Source organism: Vidua macroura, chromosome 4, assembly GCF_024509145.1.
Source record: "Vidua macroura isolate BioBank_ID:100142 chromosome 4, ASM2450914v1, whole genome shotgun sequence".
Taxonomy (NCBI): domain Eukaryota; kingdom Metazoa; phylum Chordata; class Aves; order Passeriformes; family Viduidae; genus Vidua; species Vidua macroura.
In genome coordinates, this window is record NC_071574.1 from 20,568,181 (window position 1) to 20,581,014 (window position 12,834).

The 12,834-nt window shown below is 41.9% G+C and overlaps 1 protein-coding gene and 1 long non-coding RNA gene across 6 annotated transcripts in view; one reads left to right on the forward strand and one right to left on the reverse strand.

Annotated features, from left to right (window-relative positions):
• Positions 1 to 1,094: 1,094 nt before the first annotated feature.
• Positions 1,095 to 4,013, reverse strand: LOC128806648 (uncharacterized). Its single transcript, XR_008436894.1, has 3 exons — positions 3,932 to 4,013; positions 3,255 to 3,417; positions 1,095 to 1,564 (listed from the first exon to the last, which is right to left on the reverse strand). It is a non-coding gene; the product is annotated as an uncharacterized LOC128806648 (long non-coding RNA).
• Positions 4,014 to 4,056: 43 nt separating this feature from the next.
• CCSER1 (coiled-coil serine rich protein 1) overlaps positions 4,057 to 12,834 on the forward strand; it is a 607,763-nt gene continuing 598,985 nt past the window's right edge. For all 5 annotated transcript variants that reach the window (XM_053976370.1, XM_053976371.1, XM_053976374.1 and 2 more), the window contains exon 1: positions 4,057 to 4,132. The gene's annotated coding sequence lies outside the window, so the exon portion shown is untranslated. The remainder of the gene's footprint in view (positions 4,133 to 12,834) is intronic.

Consider the following 12,834-nt stretch of genomic DNA (forward strand, 5'->3'; position numbering starts at 1 on the left):
TGGCACTTGGTGCTATAGTCTAGTTGAGGTGTTAGGGCATAGGTTGGACTTGATGATCTTAGAGGTCTCTTCCAACATCATTATTCTGTGATTGTGTGATCTGTGTGGAGCTTTGGGGATTACAATGGAGAACCAGAAGTTTGCTCGCCTACTTCAGGATTAGATCCTCAGCCAGTGTGCACAGATTTTACTGGGGAAATACGCCTCTGAGTTAGAAGCATTTTTTTCTTTACCAAGGCAGTTTTGCCAGTGAAACACTGAACTAAATAAACAAAACTTCATTCTCCAGTTATGGCATGTTTCTCCATGGGCATGTAAACAAACTTCACTACTAATCTAATTTATGTGAATTTCAGAGCTGATAAGGTTTTTACGCTTTTGATTATACTGATAACGGTAAAGCAAACAACTTGCATATTGACAGTGTTTGGAATCAGATTAACCAGAAAAATATATTCACAAAGCTGGTTTGTTAAAGAGAAATCTTTTGGTGCTCTTCTGTGTTAGTTATACATTCATTGTCATCACAATTTCCAACAATGAGCAATGATAACATCTGCATTAACTGTTTGAAAGGAAATAGTAAAACCAAAATAGATGAGCTATTCTAACAGATTAAACAAAGAGAAAAGTACAGGTATGGGGATTGATCCTTTTTTAGTGCCAAACTGGAGATTTTTCATCAAATATAAAAGTTATCTCACCACTGGGAGTCAAATAACCTTTCTTTGTTCAATTTACTAAACTGAATTTTGAAGTGTAAGGGGCATTTATCTTTTGAATGAATAGAATTCTATATTTCTAGTTGTAATTATTCTTTCTGGCTTCAGTAGTGAAGGTGGTTATAGTTCCAGAAAGTAGTGTCATTTTTGCCATTGGTGCTGAGGGAGCCAAGAGACAGAGTATAAATCAATTTACAGCCTGTTTAAAAGGGGGGGAACAAAATGCATGAATCTTAATTAAAAAACTGCAGATTATTATTTTTTTAATGATTAACTAGAGTGGACTTCAACCCCCTTTGAGGTTTCAGTTTTAGCATGATAAAATTAATAGCTTTTAACAAACTGACTGGTTGTAGTATTTATTCAGTACATTACACATACATGGAGCTATACAGCAAGGGGAAGGTCACTTGATTAATCCTTGCTCCAAAGGTCTAAGTGGATATGATCATATACAATGCAAAACTAATAGATATTGATGAGTGTGACAATGCTTCACTGAAAGGATGTCTCTTGAAAGGAGAGTAGAAGCAATTTGGTATGGGAGGCCTCCTTTGTCCTCTCCCCTGGTGGTAAGGTAAATCAGAACCTGACCAGAGTGCTGCATGCTCACTGTGGTATGACAACACCCCTAATGCCAACCTAGCTCAAATAGTACTGTAAGAGAAAAATATTTAGTGAAGTCCATACATCCCCTAGACCTCCCAAGATGTCTCCGTGTACCCTAGTGCAAGGAAAGGTTGTTCTCCCCACCTGTGGTCATGAGTCACTGCTTGGCTTACTTAGCTCCTCCAGCGTGCCAGTCCTCCAAAACTGGTTCCTTTCAGGGTCATAAAATGCTCCTGTAAAACAGAAATTAATCTGTTTTACCCCCAAGGACTGTTTATAGTTCTGGCCAGACCCAAAATTCATGCAGTTAGGCAGATAACTACTGCATGTCTGGTTGATTGAATAAGATAGACTAAGGCTTCTCTGTGCCTCAAGACTTCTCTTGAGAATAGATGCCTGTTTGGTCAAAGGCTGAGACCTTCAAGAAGGTCTCACAGGGATACATGCTCAACCCTAGAATTTGGAAAAGGTGTCATTTTGCTGCACAACCTCTAGGTGCTGTCTCTGTTGTCTGTCTGTGTCACTGGACTAATCAAAGCCTTGACAGCTTCACTGGAACCATCACTTGTGAGTGTGTCTGAAAATTCTGATTAATGACAGGGGCTTTTTTGCCCTTTCAGGGCAATGGCAGGAAAGAAAACTGATAGAAACCAGAGAGCCAATCATTAGGAGGCTCTGTGAATCTTCTGCTGAATACAAGGATGAAGGAGGGTAGGGAGATGGAGCTCAAAAATCATGCAAGACTCTTAGGAAATGCCTGATTCAGCAAAACATGGATTCCTCTGCCTCTACTGTCAAGGCTGACTCAGCCTAACAAAGTGGCTAAGTAGGCCCATAATTTTAGTTGTGACAAATACCATCATCTTCACGCCCATGCAGTTGCTTAAATACTTTGCAGGTTGTGAACCACCTCTCAGTAAAGTCATCTGGTTACTGCATACCCTCGTTTGAAATTCCCACATTGTGAAGGTAGGTACTTTCAATAATGAACACTCTTGGGGCTGTGTCACATGAGATCTTTTGCCTTTTAAATGCAGATGACAGGCTACTAAAAATGTTTCTCTCCACATAGCATTTTTTTGCAGTGCTGCTATGTGCTGCATATACCAAACTTTCTTCTGTGATTGTACAATATTTTGTCTGGTTTAGGTTTATTATTTGGCCCAAGAAGAAAAAGAAACACCTTGAAATTTGGTTATTGCATCTCATTGAGCAATCTTGTGAACATGTTGAACAGATAGACAGTTGTATTTAAATATAATTAGGTATGGTGAACTCACTTGTTTGAAAGTTTAGTTTTGTAAAGACATAAGCATTCAGTTTGTTGTTACTTTCATACCAAGTATGACACTGACACCTGCACTCTCACAGAATTCTTACTCAGAATTTCACTGGAACCTCATTGTTGCTATTAAATTGTACCTGTATTTTGTCAAAATCTGTTTTACTCAAAATTCTTCAAAACTCTTTGACTCCTTTCTGGATCTGCATTTTTCTGTAGCCTAATAGTTGAAAGTTCTTTAGGTTGCAGTTGCAGCATAAGCATTAATGTTACAGAATGAACACCCTTTATTCCTGTTTAGACTGAAGTCTGCAAAGTCCATGTGTTTCTTCAGTGCAAGGAGTTTTATGCATATTATTTTTTGGTATGAGAGGACAGGGCATGTATCTGCAGCCTGTCACTTTTGAGTCATCACTCATTTTACTCAATTGCTCTTAATGAGGCAAGGTAGTTCATTTTGGTGGGTGATAAAGCAGAGATCCTGTATAAATTGGCAAAAAAAACAGGGTATGAAAACTCAGTCATATTCCTTAAGTATTAGTCACAGAGAAGATAGCTATTTCTTTGCTTTATTCTTCTGAATTGAATAAAGAACTTAATTCATTACATCTAAACGCCATGTATTTGACCTCTGCCCTCACCCGATATTCCAGGGAAATCATTCCTGCTCCTAGACCGATGCGGCTGAGATCTGTCCTTGGTGTGGTGCTGCTTCATAAACGTCGTTTCCTTATTCCCTCCCTAGGACCAGCAATGCACCGGGATGGCCACGGAGCAACTGGGAAATAATTATGAAAGACATCTCTGGAAAAGAGGACGAGGACGTGAAATCAGAGGACTCTGCTGCCCTTCGGGAAGGATAAAAATACGTATAAATCCCTGAGCAGATGGTGAGTGTAAACACACCGGAGGGAGCGGAGTTCCTCCCGGGGAGAATTCGGACTTTCTCCTCTCTTTCTCCTTTCTCTTTCTCTCCTTTCTCTTTCTCCTTTCTCCCTTTCTCCTGCCCTTTCGCCTCTTGCCCGAGAAGGCCGGGGGAGCTGCTCCGCCCGGGGACACACGGACACACACGAGGAAGCGCAAACACAGCCAGCCCACCCGCACAGAGTACACGCTCATCATCCCTTGCACACACACACAGACAGAGACACTCACAGACACGCAGAGACCGGGGTAGCCCCGCTCCGCGCCGCGGGAACACGCGCCCCGCACCGGCACACGCGCGGAGCGCCGCCCCGGACCGCCCCCGCATCCCTCCCTCCTCTCCTGCCGCCCTCCCTCCTCCCCGCCCGCCGCGCACACACACGCACACACACACCGGCCGCAACATGACGGGCGAGCGGACGGACTGACAGACCGGGGCACCGCCGCTCCGCACGGATTATTCTCCCCGCGCCGGGGCGACGCAGCGGACCAGCGACCCAGCGGGGCGGGGGCGGTGCTGCGCCGCGCTGCCAGGAGGGTCCCAGCCTCCGCCGGCAAACGGCGAGCGCGTCGGGCGCTGGAGGAGCCCGGCCAGGTAACGCGTCCCTGCCGGGCGGTATCGCCGGGCAGAGCTGGGCCAGGCCGCGGGGCGCCCCGGGGTGCGGGTGCCCCGGGGCGGCGGGACCGAATCGCCCCACTCGGCAGGTGCTGAGGCGATCCGGCGTGTGTCGCCCCGGGGCGCGGGCGGCCCCCCTGCCTTGGCCTCGTCTTCCCCGCCCGCGGGGCGGCGGCCGCCGGGCGCCCTGCGCCGACCCGCGTCGCGGCTGCGGCGGTGGGGGCGGCGGAGGATCGGGGCTGCTGGTGCCGCAGCTCCGCGCTGATCCCCGGCAGCCGTGCTCCGGCAGCGCCGGGGATTTGCGAGGGCGGGCGGCGCAGGGACCGCGGCACCGGCGGCTTTGTGGCGGCGCGGCCGCAGGTGTCGCCCGGGGTAGAGGCAGCGCCGGCGGGGCCGCGGTGCCGCCTGGGGGCATCGCGGGGCTCGTCGGGCCCGGCCTGCGGGGGGCACGACGGGGGCAGCCAGTGCCCGGCGACCCGCTGGCCGTCGCTCCGACCTCGCTGCTGCAGGTGACAGGGAAGAAATCCCATCCTTTTTTTGTTTATTTTTTGGCGTTTCTTCTTTCCGTTTCCACGCCTTTCCCTCCGTGTGTGTGTGTTAAGCAAGCTGCAGTTAACCAGTGAAAACGATAAGAAGTGGTTTCAGAAATGGGAATGGGTTGGGCCCGGCCACTGGCGGTCATGTGTGACCTTTCCATGGATTTGGAGGCAGGAGATGGAGGATGCTGTATGTGCTTTCCAAAATCGCATGGCAAGCTTAAAAAGTGGAGCACATGGTGATGGTAGCGCTTATATGGAAGAGGTTCATGGAAATCCTTTATTTCCTCTAGACAGTTTTTGTTTTGCTCCTCCTAGCTAAAGAGGTTGTCTTTGACTTTTGGCAAGGAAGGGATATTGCTGCAAATTGTCTTGCAAAGGACCGGGGTTATTTTTCTCTTCCACAGAGAAGGGATTCCCCCTCCCTCCCAGCTTTATGTCTCTGTTTCTCCTCTGGGATAGACGGCAGTAAGTGTCTTGGTATAGGCAAACTGCGGTATGCTTTATTTTCTTATTGCACACCTTTGTAGTTGAATGTAACTAGAAAGGAGACTCAGAGTATTCTCTTATCCCTTTCTATGGTGGATGTGTTTTTCTATCTAGCATATATTGCACTTGAAGTGTTAAACTCTCAGGGGGCACAGAGGTGGGGTTGTGAGGCAAGGTCTGCTAGTTACTTCAAACAATTCTCCTTGCTCATACTTAAGAAGGAGAGAAAGGAACATGTTGTAAAAGCAGCTGAGGAATATATAAAAGTGAAATATTAATGAACTGAAAAAGCTGAGATAGCAAAGACATTGTACCTAATCATTCAAGTGGGTTCTTGTCCGCTTTACAGCTCTTCATTGTATGTGTTCCTGTACTACAAATGCAGTTGGTATAAAGGATGGTAACAATTGTATTTTAGCTGGAAGTACTAGTAGTTCATTTTGGGTTTTTTTGGCATTAGTGATCATCTCTGGAGTAGCTTCCTTTAGCTCTGATTTTTGAGGCTGCTGTAAGAAAGGGAATTATTACAGAGACACTAAAAAATACGTAAAGAATGTTTTCTTGGAAATGTAAATGGGAAGGTCTGACTCAGACCTGGAATAACCCAGAGGAAGAACTAGTCTTGGAAAGTCCTCTTAGAGACACCATGATGATGACTGAGACATTATTCATCTCTTGCATCCTAGAGAGCAATATCCCATAAATAGGCAGTACTGTCTCAGGAGAAGGTAATAATACACAACTGTCCGGGATCTGCTGAAAGTGAGACATGGAAGCCAGGGGTATTTTCTGCCAACTGAGGTTCCTTTACCTCTTTGTGTCTGGAGTGCAGTGGTCCCTGTAGTTAGATTAACTTCCCCAGTTTGGCTTGGAAGGAAACTAAGTGCAGCAGCTTTCTGCCATAGTTTGGTGAGAGAATTTAGTTCAGTAGTGAAGTCTTGTAACCCTGGATCTAATCCTTGCTAGGACTTCTTGGAGTACCTGGTGGCTTGATTGAGGCCTGCCTTCTGGAGAGCTTGGTGCAGGCCTGAGTAAGGGCAGCAGGTGTATGGGGAGCTGTACCAGAAGGATGACCTGGAACAGCACATAGGGCATGTACCATGTCTGACTTACAAGAGTTAATGCTTGTTTTTTAAGTCTATTAGTCACAGAAGATGCTGGAGAAGCACCTTGTATCCTCAAGTCTGTGCATGTGGTTGTGTGAGAGCAAGATCTCTTGTGCTGCATAAGCTACGTGTGGTTGGATCTTTCCTTTTTGACTCAAATGTCATGTCATGTGAGCCTCTGAAGTTGACATTGAAGAGGTTAGATTTGGCAGTGTTTTGGAGCTTTTTTTGCCTGAGTGTTTCATAAACCGAAAGAGAGATGTAGAGAAGTTGCTCCACTGGGAAAAATTGCCACTCTTCCATGAAAGTTCGTGGAAGATACTATGGCTTTATTGGATTAGCCCATCTGGAGTACTAGAAAGAATAATGGCCACTGTATGCTTTTTATGATATTGGGAATTACAGAGATAAAAGTAAGTTACTGAGAAAAGCCTTTTGTAAAATTAAATTCTGTGATAGTTTTTAAAAATCATAAATCTGTCTCCATATTCTAGAACTATGATACTTTCAAGGTGTTTAACTGGATTGTTTTCACTGTAATTTGAGGCCTCCTAATAAAAGGAGGCTGTGTATTTACCCTCCATTGAGGCAAAGGAAGAAGTGAATGTTGCACTGTGGTTTTTCTGATGTTGATTGATGCTACTAAAGCACAACATGAAATAACATTCATGTGTTAGTGAACATATCAATGGAAAGGAAACCCTATGAACACTTAGTCAAATTAAATAGCTACCAGCTTGTTGTGGTGAGGAACTGAACTATATTGTCTATCTTCTTCTAAGAAGTTACTCTCTGTTGTAAGATTCAGTGCCTCAGGTCTTCCCCTTGAGAACAGTTTTGCTGCAATTGGAGGGGCTCATCATCAGGTGGGAGGGAGGGAAACAAAAGGAAATACACACATAAATAATGGTAAATAGGGGCTGGGTTTGTTTCCTGAAAAATGACTGCAGGTTGTTCAGGTTTTTCTCAATATTGTCTTTGTTTGTCAGTGATGGTAAACTGGGTTACCTTGATAAAGTAAATATGCTTTTGTATTAGATTTTAGCTGTTCAGTGTACTGGCTGTGTGAGACAGCATGTAAAATAACAGAACTTGCAAGTATCTAAAATGCATATTTTCATTTGTACTGGTAAGATTTCATATATATTCCTGTGCTTTAGCAAGGGCCTGTAACTTTAAGAGTATGGAAGATGCAGCTGTATATTTTACAGGCATCAGTATTAAACCTCTATACAGCTGTTTGCTAGTTAAATATGTGGTTACTTTTACTTGCTGCTTCTAGACTTGTTCTCACTGCACTTACATAGTGGGGTGTGTTGGTTAGATAATACAAACTCACTCCATGACTGAAGGCTGTAGTATCATTTGTCTATTGCATGGCAGTGAAATGCTAATAATAATAGTAGTAGTAATAATACTTTCTATGGAGTCTGCTGCCTTTACCTGAAATGTGACTGTCCTATACAGGACAGTTGTTTTATAGTAAGGGAAAGGAAGCTACAGGCAGGCAATAAGTAAAAGTAGATGTGGAAGAAACAAGATTTTTATTAAATGTGCACTGTAGTTTTGTTGCGTGTGTTTTGTAATTCTGCGCAAAAACTAAAACCTAAAAATGAAAAAAAAAACACTGTTGAGAGGGATTACCAGACCTGAGTGATGATGGTTTTGTATCCAAACATTTTGTTGCCTATGCATGGTGCTGCTATGTTTTTGCCCAGATTATTGCTATGAAGGCCCACATGAGTGGTGAGGTATGGATGTGTAGTTCTTTTCCTCATACTTGGGACATTGAAGCAGTGATGTGTAGAAGTCACACAGCTGATTTATGATAAAGACAGTTGAACTGGAATATGCATCCCAAGTCCCACAGTCTTATCTTAATGGATTAACTGCATTTATATCGTTTGTTTGATAACTTGGCATAGATGTGGAAACTTGTTACAGATCCAATTACAGGATTGTGTGTAAAGTTATGCAGCATTTTATCAATAAAGACTAATTACTATCAGGTGATTTTTTTCAGTCCAGGCAGAAGAGCTTTTCCTGGATTTTTTTTTTTTTGTTGTTGTTGTTAAGTTGGAGAGAAAGCAGTTCTGCACTCGTAGAATGTAATGATGCTTTTACATTATTTAAGGAAATACCACTTAATTTTTTATAATGCTCTAGCATATCAGGAATTTGAGATCTGGCTCAGTCAGTAATGCTTCTGAGGATCACAGCTGTTTTCCAAAGAACCAGTTGTGTCAGACTGGTACAAAGCTTTTAAAAACACTTGTTTATAAATTTAAGTAGTGCAAATCATTGCTTCTGAAAGTATATTGTTTGGTCTAGGGCATATCCAGCTGTAACTTTTTTGCTTATTTCAAGCTTATTTTTGGGCCCCTTTACTGATCCTAGTTTGATGTGCCATTTTTATGTGATCTCTTTAAACATTTTAATAAGAAAATAACAGCTCTAAGTGATGCACTGATTTTGTATAGGACAGTGGGATTTGGGCAAGAGTACAGAAGTATTCAACAGATTTCTCATCTGTGTATTGCTTGTGGCATAGTCCAAACCTTGTAATTTACCTAAGAAGCAATGACATCTGTTCAGATGTAACCTCCCAATGATGTTAAACTGTCACTTTGTGCCATGCCAGCCAAATCTTACACTGCAAGAAAGATGGAGTCACCCAATACCTTCAAAATGTGGTCAGAGAGAAGTATGCTGCACTCAGGTGGCAGTGGCAGTCTCTGCCTCCTCTGCCAATATCTAAATGTACCAGCAGTCTGTGCTTTGTATTTTGTTCTGTGTGCTAGGTACTGATTCCAAATTTTACAGTGTCTTCTAGCTTTAGTTTAGTGCAGTGCCAATTGGTGGGGCTATATTTCAGAACTATCCTGCCTCATTTATTTATTAATTTAACGTGATTGGTCTTCATTTTTTAACTAAATGACTGGTGAGGAGAGAGGAGAAGAGCAAAGTTTTACCATCTGTTCTTGAAGTTTTGGCCAGTGGCAGAATTGCTCCTGATTTGAATAGGAGCCTTGGTAACTGTTTTGGTAGGTTTTATGACTTTAAAATATGCTGGCTAGATTCTTGATGACCAACTGAACGTGTTGTGGCACAGAGGCAATGGAAATAGAGTAACACTCCTGCCAAGAATAGATTGCCTTTAATTTTTTTTATTAGCTGGCATCAAACTTATTTCTTTATTCTGTGCAAGAATATTTATTTCATTATTAACACAGAAGCTTTAAATAAGAATGCAGTGTATATATTGGAAGGAAGAAAATGCTAAGAAGCTAATTTCATTTTGAGTATTCAGAAATTATTAATAAACTGCCTTGGAAAGCTAATTCTGCAATAATATATTCATTTTTTTTTCTCTTGATTTTGCTAAAGGGAGGTGAGTGGGAGATAATGGCAATAGGGAAAATGATGTGGCTTTCTCCATATTTATTTCAAGTAAAGGAATGCTGCAAGATGATATACATTCTTTCACATTCATTGAAACCTCTCAAATACCTTGAGTGCAGATCATGCCTTCAGCTGTGAGTGTAAGGTATCAATTGTGCTTGAAGTGACATGTTAAGCTTTTAAGATTTCTTGATTCTTAAACTGAGTATGTTTTAAGTTGCGCCACCTAGCATCTGCAGGACATGGTATGTTCAAGTTGATGTCATGTAACATACGTTAGGTTCAATTTGCATGTGGAACATTATGGTTTAATAAAACAATAGGTTCATTAAGGTTGGAAATTACCTCCAAGATCAAGATGTCCAACCTTTTATCAAATACCAGTGTGCCCACTAAATCATATCACAAAGTGCTGTCTCATTTTTTTAATACTATAGGGGCTGTGACTCCACCACTTTCCTGGGCAGACTGTTCCAGTGCTTAACCACTCTTCCAGTGAGGAATTTTTTCCTGATATCTCATCTGAACTTCCCTTGGTGCAGCTTCAGGCTGTCTCCCTTTGTCCTCCTGACAGTTGCCTGGGAGAAGAGGCTGACCCGCAGCCTTGGGGTGCCTCAGCCACAGCCTCCTTTCAGGTAGTTGTGGAGAGTGATAAGACCACCCTTGAGAGTCATTTTCTCCAGCCTGTAGAACCCTCAGCCTCTCCTCCTGGGGTTTATGTTCCAGAACCTTTCCTTGTTGCATGACTACTTGGCTATTTTGGACAAAAGCCCACCCAGCAAGTGAAGGCACACCTTCTGCATGTCTTCCAGAGGCAGCCTTTGAAGATTCCAGTAGATTTCTTCTGTTAGAGGTCAATAAACTGCCAGGGATCCTGGGCTGGGAAAGCTATATAAGGGGTCTCCTATTCTCTTCTGGTTTTGCTGTTTCCCTATGTAAAAGTAGACGTAGTATGAGGAAGGTGATAGCAGGCTCTGCCATCTCTGTGAATAGCAAAATAGAATGGTTTTGTTGTACGTGAATTTAAATTTTCAATTCTGTGAATATGTAGTGTTTTGTAGCTAGTTAGTACAGAGGTTACCCTGTGAGTAGGACATATAGAAATCCTAATTTGTTATGGTTTTGAACCCATTTTTTCAATGTAGTGGCTCTGAGCTCAGGGAGAAATGTTGGCCCCATAGCCCAGTGGCAAAACTGCTACTGGTTTTAATGAGGGCTTGATTATACCCTTAAATAATATTTTACTGTGTGTCTGTTTGCTTTGTACAACATTTATTTTTTTCAAGGACTGATTTTCAAAAGTTACTGATCTTGTACTGTTTTGGTGGTTTTTGTTACATCATTAAATTCTTAGTACTTCTAAAAATTAGGTTTTAAGAATGTTTCTTATAAGTAAGTCCAAAATAATAGGAATTTTAGAATGTTTAAGACTGCAAATACAACAAATGTGAATAAGTTCAGTGTCTGAAAATAAACTGCTTTGTACCTGCAGGTACCTATTCTATACTAATGGTGATGATGCAAGGGGACGACACAAGGCATTTAGAGTTTTTATGAAGTCCAGCTGGAGCAGAGATTCAAAAGACCAGGGTAGTTAAAATGATGGCCTAAATTTAAAATTTTCAGAAATAGATGAATGATAGGAAAGTAGAAAGAAGAATGTAAGATTTAGGAAAACTGTTTCAAAATAATATTGGCTGGAGAGTTGCGAAAAACATGCATATGGAGTAGATAAGGAGGAAATAATAGAAATATGAAGAAATTAGTTTGCCAGGTGATAAGAGCTGACACCACAAATGGCTTCTTTTTACCTGCTAATCTTTATTTTATAGCTAGCAAAGTCTGGGACATGGGGAAGAAAAAGTCACAGAGGAGAGGTGGTGGGGAATGAAGGGAAAATCAGCAGTTCTCTTCTCCCAGTTCTCTGCCTTTACTCTACTCAACCACAAAACTGGTGTTAGAAGAAATTTAGGGATTAGTCACATGAGCTGTGAGGTAATCTTTATTGTCTTTAAATCCTCATCCCAACATCCTGATCTTGGTCAATTACAGCTTTGGTGTCTGTCAGTGGCAGCATCTCAGCAAATTTCACACCAGTCTTTAGTAGTTGCTCATGGCCCTTAATAAGGGAGCAATGTCCAATTGTCTGTTAATGAAAGGTTTTGTTACAGATTGAACTTTTAACAGGCAGAAATTAGAGCCAGGAGCTACAAGGCAGTTTTACATTTGTCAGGTCTGCAGTGCTGCAGCACTTGTGTCTATTTTTAATAGTTTGTTTTGCTAGTTAGCTCTTTTCATTTAGTATTTGGCATGAGCTAAGAACATGCAAATAACCACCTTACATGGCTTAGCTAAAGGCCTAATAATTTATGCATCTGAATGTTCTTTGTCAAGAGACATGTATCATTTTTACCTATAATAGTTTCAATTTCAGGCTGTTAGCAGGTGAAGAAGACTAGGGTGTTAATATGACTTGAATGAAGTTTTTAACTAACCCATCCTGTGAGTTGCTTACAGGGGTACAAGGTACTGTGGCGCTAAATTTTCTGGGGTAAATACTGTATACATGTTTGTGTTTGTGTGTATATATAAAATAAATGTTTTCAGTGAAAGGAGGTCAGCAGTGGTGGTTTCAGTTGAAAGCTATGCTTTTTTTTTTAATATGGAATAGTGAATGGTTCAGAAAAAAAAGGACTTCTTTCATTTATTGCTTTAGAAACAGTAAAATCGAAACAGAAATCCACTCTCAGATATGCAAATAGGGGGCAGGGGTAGGCAGAAAATAACAAAAGCAAAAAAAATGCTACTTATCCTGGTTTTAAGTAGTTCATTTTGTTGTGGGCAAGATGCTTCTCCAAGCTATATATTGCAATACCCACATTATTTGTAGCCTTGATTTGAGAGGGCCTTAGGTTGATACTGTCTATTGAAGAAGGTAAGCAAGAAGTTACTGTTGGAAAAGGGTGTGAAAATTTTAGGTTATTGTTTATTTTCTCATGCATTCATTTGACTTTTGATCATCTTGCATTGTGAATGTTTCATTGTGATTCTGTATGCTTTGAGAACAGCTAAGGGGGGAAAATGTATGTATAAAATAAGCAATTCCCTAATCACAGTAATGATTCTTATAGTTTGCATAAGACAATGC